We start from the raw sequence: 14,701 nt of genomic DNA, 5'->3' as shown, positions 1-14,701 counted from the left end.
GAAGGAATAAGATCTGACACCCTTGAACTGCTGTAAATTATTACGGCTTTATTGTTTTTTGTTTTTTTCATACCCTCCTGTGGAAATACAAATAATAATTAAGTACAATATAATGTGAATGAGAATAATGCTTCCTTCTGTTACCCAAAGTTAATAGGCTTTATTGTGTTCGGCACATCTCTTATGTACATTCAATCAGCTGATCTCCTCAGTAAGCTGACATCAAAGTAACAGCTGACTCAGACCATATATATATATATATATATATATCTGTAAGCTAAATCTAAAACAAGTGATGATTAATCGATATATTTTATTATTTATTTCTATTTTAAATGAAGAAATAAGGATATGAAAAGGTAATAAAAAGGAGACTAAAGGCTAGTAAAAACAGGAGCTGTTAGGTGCCATTAAAAACCGCCGAATCCTCGTTTTATAACTCGTTATATTAAGGAAATGAAGACATTTTATTGCTTACAGCCTGCTATTAGTCTCGCTTTTAGTTCTCTTTTATTACTTCCACTCCGATAATAAAACTCTCATTTCTTTTTCTGTCCTTTCTTCAATGTTTCCCTTTTACTTTTGTGTTTATTTCAAAGGTTCACCGAGTTGGAAAAAAAATGATAGGGTATTCAAATGGCTGTGTAACAGACCGTTAATTAAAAAAAACAAAAAACTTTTGATCTTTTAAAACTATTAACGGAATTATCAATTGTGGTGATAACAAAATTCTTGTATTATATTCTTACGGATTAGTATTTACAGTAAATACTAAATTTAAATTTAACATTTTCAGTGAATTATTTCCTTAATATGTATTTCCACGTTAATTTCATTAAAAAGAAATTATAACTGTTTTAATTTGGATTGATTGAAACGACTCTTATTGAATTACCATTAGTATATCCATTTCTTAACTATTTTTTTAAAAATAATTTATTTTACTACAAATTAAAAATTTATTTTTGAATTTAATAAACAGGGCTGTGTAGGTTTACACCCCTTTCCATTACTTGAGTACTGCAGGTCCTCAAAAAATGCCTTTGCAATTATTTGGACTCAGGGGATCTGAATACATGTATTTCCGTCAAACATTGGAAGTAGTTTGTTTATCCAACAAGTCATTACCAACCTAACCACCCAAGCCCACTTCCATTCCTAACAATCCTCCAAGGCGACTGAAAAGAAGGTGGCCACGAAACCTTCTATTTTAAAAACGTTATTAGAATTCTACCAATGTGCAGTTTCTCTTCATGGCTGTATCATGCCATTATGATTTTACATCGAATTTATTGAATGTATAATTATGTACAGATGTTAATTTCAAAAAAGATCTAAAAAAAAAGAAAAAAAAAACATTGCACTCCTTTGTGGAAAGATTATAGCCTGCCCAGTTATGTATATACGATGACCTCGAAATTTTACCTTTTTTGATTACCTTATTTACGAGATTTAAAATTTCATTTTTTGCAGGTTTTATGTATTGATAAATTCAATTTATGTTCAGGAAAATGGTACTTACGTTAGAGTTATAGCCACATGGTATGCATTTTTCGTAATTGTCGTGATTAATTGGGATCGAACACTTGAATTTTGTTATCTGTTTTTTTTTCAAATGCTGCCAACGAAACATCGTCCGATTTTATGTCTCATACGTTGTTAACACATCAGGTGATTGCTAATTCAGAAAAAAATTTGTTTAAAGATATTTTGTTTTGAAAATAATGTTACAAGAGGTCGATCTGGACTTAGGAATCATGTAATTTTGACTGATTCTACGAGCGATTTCGAGTTTTTAGTGAAATTTTAGATTATATTCAATCAGGTTTTGTATTTTTAGGAGGCTAATGTATGAGATAAGAAATTGACAGAGGATGGAGGAGAACTTTCGGTAGCCGAGCGTAAAGGAAGTAAGGCGGACACCATTGGTATGGGACGGTCATTTTGTCAGGAGGGACTGAGCTTTGTCTGATAATCTGAGTGAGTTTTACATTAAATTACTGGTTTTCCGATTTTACTAATAAATTATCGAATAAATGTATTTGATTGGTTGTACATGTATCCGTCAGAGATTAATGTCGGATGGTATTTATTCTTTATATAAAGTTTTTTTTTAGGTCCTCTCCTTTTAACCCTTTCTCAGTGAAGCTGCGGGAACATCAAGGAGAGTCGTAGGGCGGTACATGGGCTAGATGGAAGCCCAAGCGCTCTGGACTTCGATCTAGAATCTCAATGCTTTTAAAATAAATGTTTTTCCCCTTTACTTGAGTTCCACTCTATGAATCCGATGACTCCATAAATAAAAGACCCTAAAATCTAACAATGTCAATTAAATCTGTTTGAGACGTGCATGTTGGGCCGATTCTGATTGAGAGAAAAGATAGTATAAAGTCGGGGAAGCAAACTCTCGTTTTTGGTCTTGCAATCAACGCATGTAATGACCCATTTGATTGTTTTATATATAAATTATTTTGTACCTTTGTTAAATTATAGCTTTAGATTAGTCTATAAGTCATTAGTAATTATAAATTAGAATTATCGAAAAGGGAGATGTCTATGGTACAGTTGGAGATGCTAAGGAGCAATGTCGTTTTTCTAAATTGAAACGTTCTGACAAGTTGAAAAATGTGCCAAACAAGTGCTTGAGGTTTCACGAGTTCGCTTAACCAACAGTCGGGTCCGCCATCATTTCTCTTTCCTGATCGTGTGAGATTTTCTTTCGTAACTTCATAGTAACACAACATTCGAGATAATATTCCGAACTTTTGTTGCCGGGTCCTCGTGGGCTGTGGAGTTTTTATGTGAGTAACTTTTTGTAATTAATAATACGATTCTTAAGTGGATCCCATTATAGATTGGAACAAATGTTTTTACATTAATTAAATATCAAAATATGTTCGTTTTATTGGAGGGAGGTCTGTAGTACACCACTTATGTACCATTTTTATACTACGGATAATCATAGTACAAACTTGTTTACTCGAATTTACCATGTTTACACTCTTTTCACCGGACAGTATTGTAACGAAATACCTGGTGTCTAAATAGAAGGCCGCTCCTACAGGAATCATACCTAACAAAAGAGACTTCAACATTCAAGAGATGAAGCTGTTCCAGTAAGGCCAAGAAATATGCTAGTGAATTTGTTTCTGGGGATGTTATCACCTGTGAGATGTTCCTGAGGTAGGAACCACATTGAATTTTTGGGTAACGTCCCATATTGAAAAAAAAATATTTTCAAACCAAAAAATGTCTTTTATGTACTCTATTATTGTCTTCTTTGATGGATCACACAATTGATTCTACAAAGGGCTTTTTAAACCGAAAAATCCAATTAGTAACATTTTCTTCAATTAGGCTAAATTATTGAGAAAAAAAAAATCATAAATTTTTTTTTCTACATTCTAAAACCTTCTAGAACCCCTAACGAGTAATACGAATAGGTGACAATGTTACACCATTTATGTCCTTGGAAACCATGATAAGGAAGTGCATACCGAAGTCACCCGTATTACGGGGTAAAACTAGTACGAGAGAAAAATCTATATCTCGCTTAATGTTGAAAGAAATTTTTTTCAGTGATGAAAATGAAGTCTCATATTTCAAAATTAAAGAAAAAATTTAAGTTATTGCAATAGTACAAAAAGTATATTAAGTTAAAAAAATAGAGAACATGAAACTGTACCATAGTTGCCCCAATTCACAGTAGTTTATATTTCCTCAGTTAAGGCAAATATGGAGTTAAAACTATCTGTGAAGTAAAGTTTCGTGTTTAGATATTTAATTAGGAATAGAGGTACAGTTATCAAAGTTAAATAGAGATTCAAGTTAGGAATAAATAAACATTTGTTTCACTTTTTATGAGAATATGTGAAATTTTTTACATTACCGAACCTTGGCATATTTCCCCCTTGTTCATCAGATACGGAATGTAACAATACAGCACCAACCCACACATTCACAAAATATTACATTAAAATTTAATTGACTTGTCGTTGATTATGTCCGACCACTAAGTTAATTGCAGATACGGAATTAGTGTCTAAAACGTTAAATACTTGTGAAAATGTTCAGAACAAAGCAAATAACGCAGCAATACAATGCTTTCCTACCTTCGGCTGTAAGAAAGCAAAACAATATTTGTTGAATGTCCATTTATCGGTAAATAGAACTTTGAATATTCTAGTGTAAAATAAAATTTAAACTTATTCTAAGCTTTTTGTTTTTACAAATAATTAAGTAATCGAATTCAGAATATTAAAAAAAAAATTCAAAATTGTTATAACTTTCAATTGATATTCTCACGAATATTTTCTGATTACGAATCACACTTAGAAGTCATCAGATCCACAAATCTATCATATCGATTTATCACATCGATGAGAGGAAATCCTTGAATGGCTATATCAGTAATTGTCAGAGAATCGCTCACAATGAGAGCAGCTGGTCACTGAAAAACCCGGCTAATGGGGCTGGTCCTAACGATATCCAGTCCCATCTCTTCCTTTATATTTCACCCCAGGCGACGATAGCTGATCTGTTACACTCATCAGTTAACTGCTCCGAATAAAGCTTCATATGAGAGAGGCCTATTCGAGTTTTCTGCTTTTTTTTTAGCCTAAAGATTTCCTTTGAGTTGGAATTTTTGCTTTACTTTACACTTTTAACCATAAAATACTTCCCGTTTGGCTACTAATCAATATTTGTATTTATTAGTAATTTCTGTTATTCCATTGCAGATACACTGTATACAGTATTTCAAAGAATGGCACAAGATTTTCTTAAAGAAGCTTTAACAGGAAATAAGTTCGAATCTCTCATTTAAGGAATAAAGAGGAGTACTAGGTCCTCAAAAAAATTAACAATATATGATTTATTCTTTTTTATCACGCTTCTATTAATTTTATTATTTCAAATAAAATCAATACATAATATAATAATATATATATGTATACATAATAAACATAAATATTATGTATACATATTCCTATTTAAATATATTTGATGTGCGGTCATAAGGGCTTAAGTCGAAAATATGAATTTTTCTGGAGAGCTAAAACAAAGTTCAAAATATTATGTAAAATCTAATTATTTATGTTTTTGTAATAGTGATTTTTATAAAAAAAATATAGTAGTAAGTCTCTCTAAAGCATAAAGACCTTAACACTAACCGGGAGCTCTGATTTGGATAATACATCTCGAAATGCTCAAAAAGTGCCCTTATGGCCGCGTATTAAATATATATACTCGTATTCCTAAACGTTGATAAGGCCAATCGTCACATACGGTTGAGAAACGAAAATCCTAAGCAATAAAAGCATTAAACTGTTAGACAGGTTTGAATGGATAACTCTGAGGAGGATCTTAGGGCCCAAATGCGAGAATGGTAATTGGAGAAGAACGAAAAATGGTAAATTAATTGGGTTTTATTGGGTTGTAAAATAAGTTCGTAGCGTTTTTCAATATGTAAATTTAATCCCCTCTGAGTTTAAAAAATCATGTTTACTTGTTCAATAATGTTTACATATTCTAAAAAAAGATTAGTTAAGGTGCTTTTAAGTATCAGTTTCAATTCTTTATCTTTAACTGGTATTTTGCTTGCTCAAAAATGGAAGAGAAAAAAATTCCTTTTCGTCATTTAATGATTTTTTATTTCTGAAAAGGAAAATCCGCTGCACAGACGGTTAAGAAAATTTGCAGTGTGTATGAAGATGATGCTTTAGAAGAAAACACTGTACGTAAGTTGTTTGCTCGGTTCAGAAACGGAAATTTTGACTATACCTGTTACCCTTACAGACGATCAGATAGACCCTTAAGATAGATCATGCCAATGTAAGAATTGTATGTGCCAATAAAAGAAGAAGAATAAACATAAATATCCTTTCTTTGCCTGAGGGGCATTTTAAGGTAGGTAGTGGGATCTTGGGGAGGGATCTGTCTACAGTAATGAATGGTTGGGTTTAGACTAAGTCTGAATCCCTTCCCTTATATATGATCAATACATAACATACGATTGATTTTTGTTTCTAAGCAAACTGAATTAAAAATTATTTAGGTTTGATGTACTAGCGAAAATATAAGTGTGTCTGAGAACGCACCGGGATTCGCCAATAAAATCTCTTCAATATTAATTTCTTCAATATCATGTGAAACCTTACTAACAGTATTCATATACATGGAATCTGTGGTAAAGTAGAAAGAATATGGGAAAATAATTCATTCATCTTTGCTTTCTCTCCAGCTAGGACGATTGGGGGATTTAAGAGGCATATATGCCCGAAAAGAAAATCTCTTCCAAAAGAAAGTTTTAATTTTTGGACTAATTTTATATTGTTCTACTCATATTCTTATTCTTAATAAAAAAAATTGTTTTATCATGAAGTGTATGAATTGTCATTTTATAATTTACAATGGCATTACTAAAATAGGAAGTAGAAAAGAATCCCATACGACCCAGAAAAACTGATTTAGACTAAGTCATTTTCCGAGGGAAAATTTCAAGTACAATTGTATAATTCCCACTTTTTGGGCTTATATGTTAAACATTCAGAAGTTGAATAAAATAAAGAGCCTGATAAAGATTTATTTTTAGCCAATTAATTTATTACTGGTGTCTCACAGGATACTGTTTTAGGTCCGGTGTGCTTCATGTAAATGTTTTAATGTGAGTATGCTCACATAAAAGTTATTACCTGCAATTTGTATTTAGCAGAGAAACTTTAATAATGGTGTACAAAGCATTAATCGACATTAAGATAAGGGATTGAATGTTATGGTGCCAATGCTGACAGTCGTTTATAAAAACTTGCAAATCTACAAAATTGAACAATAAGAAAAATAACGCACCACAATAAAACAGAGAATCTTAAAAGCACTCGTTCTTTACCAACTAAACTATTTTATTACAATTTAATTCATACTGCAATGGTCTGAATGGAATTCATATGGATTAAAATAGCAGATATTTTGCATTCCAACGATTGTAGTAACATAGGATTTGGATAACACGCAGATTCATGAATATGTACAATGTACAGGAGTAGAAAAAAATCCTACAAACAAATCACGTCCAAAAGTTTTAATTTGAAATTTCTTTGATAAATAGTATTGAAGGGTTTCAGACGTCGATAAAAACGAATATGATTTGCTTTTTCATAAAAAAAGTTTGTTTCAAAGACTTCGATAAATACTTGGACTTTCTACAGAAATTCTAAGTTTATTTTACACCTCATAGTTTTAGTATAATCAGTTCTGGAAATGTGACAATAAAATAAAAATATTACATGAAATTATTAATCATAATTGATTATAAATTAAGTTAGTGAAGTATGTTTGGTATTAGGTATTTATAACAAACCAGAACATAATGCATTTTTTTTTTAATTGAGATACTTTTAAATGTAAAGAATTCTTTAAAAGCTCAAATTGTCTCTTCTTTAAAAATTATATTTATTTTTAACGAAAAATACTTGAAAACTAATTTTTTTCTTGTGTAAAATTAATTACTGGTCATCTGTCGAAATCAAAAATTTAGATTTATAATAATAGTATAAACTCAAACAACAGATAGAAATATGACAATATGTCAATTCGCGATGTCTTTTATGAATGGCCGTATTTCACGTTAAAACTCTCAATACTTTTGGAATAAATCGGAATATGTCAATAACTCTCTGGTAAGATAATAAATTAGTTGAACTCGTATCTCAATTATCAGGTCACAATTTTTTCTATCACGACTATGACGTCGAATAAACAAAGGATAAAATTTATAAAACGATAATAAAGACATGAGAAAAAAATGTTCTGGATTTTCTCTTTAGGAAGTCTGGTAGGTAAGTCAATTCATAAAAATTTGGAATAAATGAAAAAAAAGTGGAAATAAACGACATTGATGACCAGCAAAGCTTTGCACCTTAAAACAAAATCAAACAAACATATTGAAAAATCAAGACTTTTTTTCCGTCCCAATTATCCGGGTTTTTTTCTCCGTTTATTTGATATAAGGAAAAACAAAAGAAGAAGAAAACGAATTTCAAAATGAATTCATAAATTCAAAAAAATTGTTGTTTCCTTGAGTTTTGAAAATTAACTTTTATTGTTAACGAAGACGTCATTCATATCTCTTTCATGAAGGGTTATTACTATCATTATTTATAATGGTAATAATAATAAAAATGATAGTGAACCTGAAGAGTGTAATCAATCAAAAATACATTATTAAGATGTAAGTTAATGGTAAAATGTTATGTAAAATTCACAACTACAAATCCACAATATATATTATAAAAGTACAATAATTTCTACGTTCATTTTTTCCATCAGATCGCTGATGGAAGAAGCTTAAGAAAGACATCCGTCAAAATAGACAGGATCACACTCAGAAAAGCAGGAGGGTTTTGACAAACGAATATGTTTTCCGCGTTCTGCTTTTGACAGTCCAATGTATAAATCAGTTTCGTTTAATGCCTAAAAACTACGATAGATAACAATTTATTGATTCTCATATCTAAAAATATATTTATGCCTATAATTCATCTTTTTTTGAACTTAATAAATGTTTTTTGAAAATAATTTCCATCTTGCATATAAATTTAATATTCTATTCATGTACATTATGTGGGTGGGTGCTATATTTATTTCATATGATATTAATTTCTGAAAAGCAGGATGGATGAGGATGGGCAGACTGGTCTGATCTCAATGGACCCTACTTAGTAAGGTTTAGCAAGAGTATTTTAATCATTCCAGTTATTTATTTTTCATTTATTTCCTCTTTCCCAGAACTACATACACAATAGAAACAATATTAAAAAATACCTCTTATTTTTATATTTTATCTAATTGTTATCTATTTTATATTTTATTATTTTTCATCTGTCTTTAGAAATATGTTTCATTTAATTTAAAATTATTATTTTTTTAATATTTATATTTTAGTTATATTATGAAAAACAACTTATGTATATACATAACAAATATATAAGTCATCCTGAAGTAACAAATATATACTAATGATCTGGAACTTTATCATTGATGATTTCGTCGATTTCCGGTAGTTATGTCCGAGTATTTCTTCGACACGAGGAAGGGGGTATCGTTCGCCCACTCGGTATGCCTTCCTTTCTTCCCATCTCTTTGGTCAGCTGTACTCTCAGGACTGTAGCCAGGTACCTCATTCTCTCCTTGGCCTCCACGACATCCACTGTCTCTCTCATTTTTTGGAGAATTGTTTCCTCCGTCGTCCCATCTCCGAAAGCTTTCTTCTGTCTATTCTTGATAATGGGTCACGGTATTTCTTCATTGGCTTTTATTTGTGTAAAATATTCCTCTTGATCCTGCATACCAAGGCCGCCCCCAATAAGACCGCATCTCCCTTCTTTAGTAGGTCCTCTATCTTCCCTTCTATTTTCGCTATAAGTCGGTCGCCTTAAAGACAATGGTTTCACCCACTCATTTTTCCGGTAAATCTTTCTAAATTTGAAATTGCATTCTGTAGACCCTGTGAGGTTACTGTTCGAATTTTCACACATTCCAGAGAATTTGCGTGTGTTGCAGCCAATGTCACCCTTAAATTGTTATATAACAATGAACACCAAGTAGGAAAGAAAAAAAAAATTTTTTAAAATAACTTTCCAAATATTCACTCACTTCCGGTTTTTTTGCACTGGTTGCGTGGCAAGAAATATGTATAAAAAAAGAAATAAGGTTGATAGACTTCCACCTGCATGTCTTGGGCTACAGCTTTCCAGTTTGCTGCATGGATGCTCTTTCTCATATCTGTTTATTATGTCTATTTATCTGTTTTTTGGCCTCCCACTAGGTGTCTTGCCAACTATAGTGGTATTCATTGTTTTCCGAGGCTAGTTGAAGGTTATGTAAAAATGACTTTTATGGGGAAAAAAGTCACCATTAAAAAGTTCTCATTTAGTGATGATGGGTGAACCCCAGGAGGGTTCCAGATACCGCAAGGCTGACTTCGGAGGTTAGAGTAACAGAATGACAATTATCTGCCTCTATCGTATTCGAACCTGATCCTTGGCGTTAGTAGCACACTTCTAGGTCAGGTGATCGAGTAAATCAGCTGATTGAAGATGTATAATTACTTAAAGATCAGTCTTCGAGTAACAATCGAATTGATAATTTCTCTCTCCCTTTTCTATTTTTTTAGTCTTTGTGCCTGTAAACATTTAACTTTAATTTAAGTTAAATAATAAGGAAAATTTAATAAAAACATGAAATAATATACTTTGAAACAAATTAGTGTATCTATCATATTTGATAAATAAATTTTTAAATAATGAATGATTGAAAATTTACTTCATTTCTTGAATTTATCTTCCTGCCAGTTTCTTCTAACTTGTAATTGACAAATGTTTGCCGTTAAATTGTATCGTTTGAATAACTTTTTTATCAGTTGAGCCTAAAATATATTTACTTTGTTGCATATTGACTTCTTATTATTTGTTATTTAATTTAATGTTCAGAAATATTCGAATTTTCTGATCATTTTATGTTAACTTCTTTATGATATTCGTTTTCGATCACTTTGTGAAAGTTTTTTTTTCGTTTTTCCTTCAGAAGACATATTATTTTTAAAACAACAATAATTACACCAAAGAAATTAAGAGTTTTATGAAACACAACACTTGGAGAAACCAAAACAACTGTAGAAAATCTAATTAAGTTTTTAAAAAAAAAAAATCTGAAGTTGTAGCACCTTGTGTAAAGAACTCAAGAAAAATATAATCAGTTAAATGAAACTTCATTTTTTGTCTTTAAAAGTTCACAAAAAACCCTATGTAGTATGCTAATGACTCAATTGGGTAGAAGCATTTATAAAATATTAATAAATAAGAGTTTTATTCAAAACAAGAAAATACCATATATAATAATGTTGAGTTTTCTAAAAAAAATCAAAACATTCACATTTGAGAAGTTATTAAAATAAATATATAAAAATTATTATGGGAGGGTCTAATGGAGATAAGTTAAGTATTTGTTGAAAATGGTGATTAGTAACACATATTTAAAATTCCCATATTTTTTTTTTGTTTAAATAAAGCGAACAATGAATTTCGAACAGTATTTTTATAGCATCTTTAAAGTAAAGTTGCTATTATATATGTGTATTTTGTAAAAAAATATCAAGAAGTAGCAATGATGCATTTCCTTTGACCCACCTTATTTACCCTAGCAAACGGGTCTTGGAATATTAAATTTTTCGACTGAAGTATACCATTCTAATTGCTTTTCTTCGTCATTATGTTTCTTTGTTTGTAAAGAAACTTTACAATTTCACGTTTTTATTAAAAAATTGTTATGAAAATAAAAAGTTATGCAAAATCTTTAAGTTAAATCTTTTTCAAGCGTGTGGTAGACCTTGCTGGCAACACTAATGTTAAAGTTTATTAGAGTTACCTCTTACTTTGCTGTATTGCTATAATATATGTATGCTCATTGGAGTAATTACAAAGCTTGTGTTTATTAATCTACATTCCTTGTATCTCCTGATTTCTCAGAGAGCTGTCATTGTGCGCTGAGTGAGACTTCTTCACATCTTCCTTGCGGCTTTGGTGGCCAGCTACATTCTAGAAACTTTGTCTTCTCAGGATTGTCTGACATGATAGATATTGTTAAAAGGAAATCCATATATTCAATACCAAACGTAAATGAGAGGATTGTGTTACGAATGATTTAGTAGATTTTGGTCTAGAGGGTCATCATTGGATAGATGTAGTTGGAGGTATCAGTATATATTGAACCTTCGGGTTCACTAAGCATTAATTATTATTATTTATAGTTAATGCATTTTAATTACTGTTCGTTTATTACACAAATTTGTGAAATCTGTTTCAAAATCTCCAACTGGAACAGCGCTGATGAAGCTCTACAAAGTAGAGGCAAATAAACAGTTAATTCCCAAATAGTAGTTAACTATTTTTTATTTACCTTTAACCCCAGCCCTGACCATCTTCTTCATAATATTTTTAATATTAATGCTTGTTTCAATATTTAAAACATTTTAACATTTTTCTTTGCAAAAGTATGCCAGACATATAAAAAATATACCACATCCTTTCAACTGAAAGGCTAAGATGTAGGATTTATGAAATTGTAAAACAATCAAACAACTATGGTGACAAAATCGTTTATCAGACTAAACAGGCAATCTTGTATAATAACAGACGTTTTATTTGTGCATGTTTCGTCATCCCCATTACCTTCTACGATTTTCTATGTAAAATATTATTTTATTTCAATGTTTTCCATAAGCTTTGACTTTTCAGTGAAACATAATACTTTTATTTTACTAATTTGGTTTCGGAAGTGTGTTTTCAACCTGGAATAAATGTTTTGTTTCTCCTATTGTGACATTACAAATTTCTTCTGAAAGAAATTCCCCATCAAGGATGCCAACATTCTGAATAATTAGAACCATGAAGGCGGTGTTCCTAATCTGTAAGCTACACAGGTTTAATGCTGAAAAATGGTCTCTGTAGTAGGAGGGCCAGCTGGCCTCTGTAACTCAAGACCGGCGAAGCATTTGTTCTTCCTAATGGTCAACTTTTATTAATTGTCCAACGAGGCTCAGTTGGAGAAATTAATGGGCCGAACTGCGGGACGTGTATGTTAACACTATCCGTCATCCACCCTTCCCAAATGGTCAAAGGCCTAATTTCGCAGGACATCAAAACCTCCCAGACTTGCGTCTGCTGATTTCAGAGTTCTGAAATAATACATTAGATTTCGATTACTATTGCTCAATCATTTGGTGATACATACATAAAACTAAGTCTAACAATAAGTTTTTTTTTAGTTTTTTTTATTCGTTTACATAGTTTTAAGTTTTTTTGATATTAGATAAATAATAGTTAAGTAACATTAATAATTTATTATAAAGGAGTTAACCAGTTCGTTACTATGGAAATAATTCTTGCTTAAAAGAGGTTAACAAGCTTTTGTTTCTTCATTTCTCGTCCTGATTTGAAAATATATTATCCTAGAAGTAACCTTTAAAACCGGTAGGTTCAATTAATAAGGGAATTTATCCACCGTCAACGAAAGAACAATGAATTTATTTAACAAAAATAATTAACCATTGATTCGCCATTATAATTTTTTTTTTTTTTGCGAAACGTCTTTACTGACGTTTAGCAACTCAAGAAAATAAATCTGGTGCGGTGCGCGCACCACATAACTTTCACTAATCATCATACTTTGAGTTGAAATTAATTCTCACATTCACTGTCCCAATACCCTCCCGTATTGATTTTCCAAACGAATCTTTCAATTAACAGACTCAATAACTCCAATCTCAACACTTTTCAGAATTGTACTTTCATTTGTAATATTTGGGAATAAACAACTGCATGTGTCTTCTTGTTTATTGCCAAATTCATGTTAGAACATGTATTATATTTATCCGCTTTTCATCATTCTATAATACTTTTTACGACAGTATATGTTAATTATTATTTTTTCAAAAATCATTTGCTTTTTGAACGGTATATAATAAGTCAATACTATTACTGGTGTTTCCGGAATGTTTTCAATCGGAAAAAATAATCATATCTCCTTCAGTTGACTATAAAATCCTTTAATAGTCTATATTTATCCATTTATCATTACTATTGAAAATGTGAAATTGTTTTTATTTCAAATATACAAAATTAGAGGTGTTTTAGGGTAAGATTTTTTGAGTAATCCACATTAAAGTCATACTATTTCAATTTCAGTAGGTACATGATATGAAAAACCATTCAACTGAACATTAACATACCAAGTGTTATCAGAATCATTAGAGCTGTATTCAAGAAAATCAGAAAAATATGAAATATCGATTCTATTAAGTGACACTTCCGTTCAGTTGAATTCATCGAATGAGTACCTCTCACACCCCAGGTATTTGTCAACCTCAACCCCGTTATTTCAGTGTTTCACGACTTTTCTTTCTTGAGCTAAGCTTACCACACACACACGGACCATTTGCTGTGACTAGGCTATTTGGAATTCATATATAGGTAAGTGAAAGTATTACATTAAACAGGAGTAAATTGATTTCGTGACGCAATGAAACGAATTCGGTAGGGGCAGACGGGTAATGCTGTAAAATTCTAGGAGGTAAATTTGTATATTAAAATAAGGAGAAGAAAATTAAATAAGAATACCAACACCGAAAATTTATATACAATAAATTTTCGCCCTATTCGCCCCCTTCGTACTGTGACTAAGAGAAATGACTGTTGAGCCTCTCTTAGCATATCTATGGGCACCCCCAAACCATTAGCACCTGCTACTGTTAATTTTGGTATGAGACCATTCCTGGAAATTATGAAAGGACTAGTGGTAACTCCTTTCAATTAATGTAGTTCTTTCAATTCTATCGCTAATTCCTGGTATTTCCTCAGTTTTTCTCTCACAGAGGTGCTTATATTATTATCGTTGAGGATCCCAACATCAATAAGTTCCGCTTTCTTTTTTCTTAGATCCATAAGGATGTCTGGCTTATTATGGGGTACTGTATGGTCCATAATTATTGATTCATACTAATATAGCCTAACAAAACCTTATTGGAGGAATCTATTTTGGTGGTATTAGTAATTATTATTATTAATATTATTATTATTATTATTATGGGCCTAATATTTTCTTCCTTGTGGAATTAGAGGGGAAGCATGATCATTATTAATAAAATTTT

At 31.0% G+C, this 14,701-nt stretch overlaps 1 long non-coding RNA gene across 2 annotated transcripts in view; it reads left to right on the top strand.

Moving 5' to 3' along the window:
• The window catches only part of LOC106688009 (uncharacterized), a 40,047-nt gene extending 37,789 nt beyond the window's left edge, over positions 1-2,258 (top strand). Inside the window, exons 1-3 of one of the 2 annotated variants that reach the window (XR_001344258.2) lie at positions 1,587-1,759; positions 1,841-1,980; positions 2,118-2,258. This is a non-coding gene — a long non-coding RNA (uncharacterized lncRNA). Of the gene's footprint in view, positions 1-1,586; positions 1,760-1,840; positions 1,981-2,117 lie in introns of those variants that run through there. The other variant, XR_001344259.2, reaches the window with a different exon arrangement.
• The last annotated feature ends 12,443 nt before the right edge of the window (positions 2,259-14,701 follow it).

Source organism: Halyomorpha halys, unplaced genomic scaffold (genome assembly GCF_000696795.3).
Source record: "Halyomorpha halys isolate HHAL.00 unplaced genomic scaffold, Hhal_1.1 Scaffold1039.1, whole genome shotgun sequence".
Classification (NCBI taxonomy): Eukaryota; Metazoa; Arthropoda; class Insecta; order Hemiptera; family Pentatomidae; genus Halyomorpha; species Halyomorpha halys.
Note: the sequence above shows the minus strand (reverse complement) of the source record. Positions and strands in the feature narration are given on the sequence as shown.